The sequence below is a fragment of the Mus pahari genome, chromosome 14 (assembly GCF_900095145.1).
Source record: "Mus pahari chromosome 14, PAHARI_EIJ_v1.1, whole genome shotgun sequence".
In the NCBI taxonomy this organism is placed as follows: domain Eukaryota; kingdom Metazoa; phylum Chordata; class Mammalia; order Rodentia; family Muridae; genus Mus; species Mus pahari.
Genome location: NC_034603.1, coordinates 45,295,863 through 45,300,627, shown reverse-complemented (window position 1 = coordinate 45,300,627; position 4,765 = coordinate 45,295,863). Strand labels below are relative to the sequence as shown.

Here is a 4,765-nt window from a genome sequence, read left to right as displayed (position 1 = left end):
AGGCTGGCCTCGAACTCAGAAATCTGCCTGCCTCTGCCTCCCAGGTGCTGGGATTAAAGGCGTGTGTCACCACGTCCAGCCCTTGCTTAGTTTTTTAAAGATTATCTGTGATTGCCCCTCCATATTTTTTTGCATTAAAAAAACCCTATAACTGCTCAATACACCACTCTTTTAATACCTTCTCTGCTAGTAATATGGTATCATTATTTTGTACTCCTTTGCACTTATTTTAAATCCTGTTTTATCTGTTTAAATACTCCTCCATAACTCTGTCCCTAGTGCTCCAATTATTTTGTCCTTGTTCTCTTGGAGTTCTTTTTGGCTCATTTTGGTGTTCTAGTTTAGTACGTAATAAGGTGCATTCTTTCTGTGTAGTTTTTTGCCTTAGTTTTAGCAGAACAGTTATCATGTATTCCTAATTTAATTTATTGTCTCTCATAGGTCATGTAGTCCTAACAGTTAGTAGAATCTCATTGAATTTTTAACGTTCTTTGAAGCTTTGGATAGCAGCTAGCGGTCATAGAGAAATTGACTGTAAACTAGGACAACTATTTATAAAACTACAAAAAGCACAAAGTATAGCACAACTCCATGAGCCTATGTAAATCATAGGCTATCCCATTGTGTTAGACTGCAGTAGAGTCAGAGACTTAGAACCAGAAAGGATCATAGAAATAATATTATTCTTAAACATGGTGAATAAGAATTACTGAATAGTAGGTCTGTGAACTTCTCAAGATATATGCAGTATGTTAAGATTATGCACAGGAGCAGTTCTTCAGGGTAAGAATTTATAACTTGAATGGATTCTCAAGGTATCTTGACTGAAGAAATACTGTCTTATGAGCTTGCAAAAAGTGACACATTAAACACTTGAGGCTCAAAGATTGTTAAGACAGGATAGATGGCTGGTTTGGTCATTATTCATAGTAATGATCCTGACCAAACAGGAAACATATAGTTAGATCGGCTGTGCTGTGCTTAACAAATGGGAAATGAAGAATATGGAAGAGGTGTTGAAGAGATGCACTGGTTGCTCTTCTGAGGATCTGGGTTTAGTTCCCAGCACTCATAGGACAGCTTATAGCCATTTGAAACTCTAGTTCCAGGGATCCCACCCACTTTTTTGACCTGTGGTGGGTACACTAGGCACACACACATGATGCACATACTTACATGTAGACAAAATACTTATACCCAAAATAAAATAAACCTTAAATATTTTAAAAAGAAGCGTCTGAAACAGAAAATATTTCTGTCTCTAATTAAAATGAACTTTTAAGAATTTATCATTTGGGTTCAGGAGATACATCAATGGTAAAAGTGCTTGTTGTTCTTGAGAGGATCTGAATTTGACTCTCAGGACATACAGCAGGAAGTTTATAGAGGGGATCTAATGCCCTCTTCTGTCCTCTCTAGGTCCCTGACATATACACATATTTATAAATTAAACAAAGAACCATTTAAGGGCCGGGGCTATATAGCTCAGTTGATAAAATGCTTGCTTAGCTCTTCAACATTTAATAAAGAAGGTTTGGTGAGATATGTAATTGTAGCACTCAAGAGATAGAGACAGGGGATCAACAGTTCAAGGTCATTCTTAGCCGTACGGGGAATTTGAGGTCAGTGTGGATTAGTGCCCTTGTTTAATAAAGAGAAGGGGGTGTGGTTGGAGAGATGGCTCAGCAGTTAAATAAATAAATAAATCATAAAAAAAAGAGGAGGGATCATTAGGTTTAGAGATATCTGTCTCTATCTGTTCATCCATCCATCCATCCATCCATCCATAACATGCTTGAGGCTTTGTCTTTAATCGTGTGTGTGTGTGTGTGTGTGTGTGTGTACACGTACTCATAAATATGACTAGTTGATTGTGGTGTTGGGGATGGAATTAGGGCTTTGCATTTGTTTAGCAACATTCACTACTGCTGAACTACATTCCCAATTTCCAAGTTAAATATTTACATTTAGTTCATTCAGAGTTTTGTACTGCCAAAGCATGGGGGTGGGGGGTGTAGTTGGTCTTTCAAGACAGGGTTTCTCAGTGTAACAGTCCTGGCTGTCCTGACACTAGTTTTGTAGATCAGTAGTCTGGTCTAGAATTCACAAGAGATCTGCCTATCTCTGCTTCCCAAGTGCTGAGATTAAGGGCGTGCACCACCATGCTTGCCTTCAGAGCATTTTCTAACCAGAGATTCAACATCAAGGCAAAGATGCTTCCATATCTGTTTTCTTCCCCTGATAGTCTCTAACCTTTCACTCTGTCTTATATGTCCGTTTGTATATTGTGTCAATTTGTCTTTATTTTTTTCCTCTAATTTTAAGGTGTATGGGTGTTTTGCCCTTATATATCCCTATATGTGGTCTGTGTACCACACGTGTGTTCTGTGTCTGAGGAGGCCAGAAGGCGGCATCAGATCATCTGGAACTGGAGTTATAGACAGTTGTGAGTCACCATGCGGGTGCTGAAAGTTAACCTGGGTTCTTTTGAAGAACAATCAGTGCTCTTAACCACTGAGCGAATTACTGAGTGATCTCTCCAGCCTTTTTTTTGTTTGTTTGTTTGTTTGTTTTTTTTTGTTTTTTTGAGACAGGGTTTCTCTGTGTAGCCCTGGCTGTCCTGGGTCCTGGAACTCACGTTGTAGACCAGGCTGGCCTTTAGAACTCAGAAATCCGCTTGCCTCTGCCTCCCGAGTGCTGGGATTAAAGGCACGCGCTACTTTTTTTTTTTTTTTTTAAAGAGAGTTTCTCTGTAGCTCTGGCTGTCTTGGAACTCACTTTGTAGACTAGGCCCACTTCAAACTCAGAGATCCTGAGATCTGTTACCTGAGTGGTGGGACTAAAGGTGTGCACCACCACTGCCCAGCTAGCCCCTTGTTTTGTTTGAGATGAGGGTCTCATGAAATTCACTGTTCTCAAACTTGCTGACGTAAAACTCCTATTCCTCCTAGTTCCCTCCTACTCCCAAATGCTGGAATTATAGGTATTCATCATCATGCTTGACTTGGATTTTTCTATTCTGGATATTTCATTAAGTGGAACCATACAACATATAACCTTTTGTATATGGCACTTTTTTTGTAGCATATATCACTACTATACCTTTTTATGTCTATTGATCTATCTAATCTTCAGACAAGTTAAGCTGTTTTTGTTTGTTTGTTTGATTTGGTTTTGAGACAATGTCTATAGTTCTGGCTACCTCAGTTTTAGATTGGGGTGGCCTCAAATTTACAGAGATCTGCCTGTCACTGTGTCTGTGCTGGGATCAAAGACATGCACACAGCTTAGGCTGGGTTTGTTGTTGTTTGTTTGTTTGTTTAATCAATTGTAGATTGTAAATGATGCTGCTGTCCACATGCTTGTTAAATGTATATGTATTTTCAGGCCTTTTTGAGTATATATCCTAGAAGTTGTTTTTATAGCCATCCTAGTGAGTGTAAAGTTGTACTTCTTGTAGGTTTGATTGCATTTCTTTTTTTTTTTTTTTTTTTTTTTTGGTTTTTCGAGACAGGGTTTCTCTGTATAGCCCTGGCTGTCCTGGAGCTCACTCTGTAGACCAGGCTGGCCTTGAACTCAGAAATCCACCTGCCTCTGCCTCCCAAGTACTGGGATTAAAGGCGTGCGCCACCACGCCCGGCTTGATTGTATTTCTTTAGTGATTAAAAATGATGACCATTTTTGTATGCTTTCAGTTATTTGCATAATACACACATATTTTAAGATAGAGTCTCTTACATATGTTAAAATAGCTTGTTTTGAAATCAAAATCCTCCTGCCTCAGCCTCCAGAGTGCTGGCATCACAAATATTTTCTAACATACTTAGCTATAAAATATATTTTTCAGAGAGTCTTATATAGCCCAGTAGGCCTTAAACTTACTTGAACATTGTGGTTCTCCTCCTACTGTGTCACATGCTGCCTTCATTTCCCCCATTGTGGCATTATGGCCACCATGCCCAGGTTTGTGCTGAGGATTGAACCCAGGACTTTGCATTCTAGGCAGATACTCCCAACTGACCTTTATCCCCAGTCCTCTAGTTTGGGTTTTTTCTTTAGATATGTCAGTATTGCCCTTTGACTTGGTGTTAAAAGATGACCAGTTTTCTCCATTAAATAGAAAAGGACAATTAGTCCTTTGGGAGGTGGTTGAGAGAGTTAATACTTGTATGTTTCAAGTTCCATCTCTAGCTCTGCCAAAAAAATAAAATAGTGGACAGTTGATGAAATTACAGGTATTTACTTGATTTCAAATGGCTTGTATAAAAATATGTAGCATGCAAACAGATGTACTAGATAGCTTTGTGTCAGCTAAACCAAACTAGAATTATCTGAAAGGAGGGAATCCTTAATTTAGAAAATGCCTCCATAAGATCCAGTAGTAGGGCATTTTCTTAATTAGTGATAGATGGAGGGGGGCAGGTAGCCTATTGTGGACCCGGGTTCTGAGCAAGTGGTGGTGGCACACACCTTTAATCCCAGAACTTTGTGCAATCTAGGCAGATACTCCCACCTGATCTTTTCTAGGAAGGCCAGGGCTATTGTAGAGAGAAACCCTGCCTTTTAGGGAGGGGGACCGGGCATAAGAAAAAGGAAGAAACAAACAAGAATTGGGACTCTGCTGGGCAGTGGTGGCGCACACCTTTAATCCCGGCACTTAGGAGGCAGGCAGAGGCAGATGGATTTCTGAGTTTGAGGCCAGACTGGTCTACAGAGTGAGTTCCAGGACAGCCAGGGCTACACAGACAAACCCTGTCTTTTTTTT

General features: G+C 39.8%; 1 protein-coding gene across 2 annotated transcripts in view; it reads left to right on the top strand.

Moving 5' to 3' along the window:
* Window positions 1-4,765, top strand: part of Taok1 (TAO kinase 1) — a 91,776-nt gene that overhangs the window by 27,781 nt on the left and 59,230 nt on the right. The gene's annotated exons all lie outside the window — the stretch shown is intronic.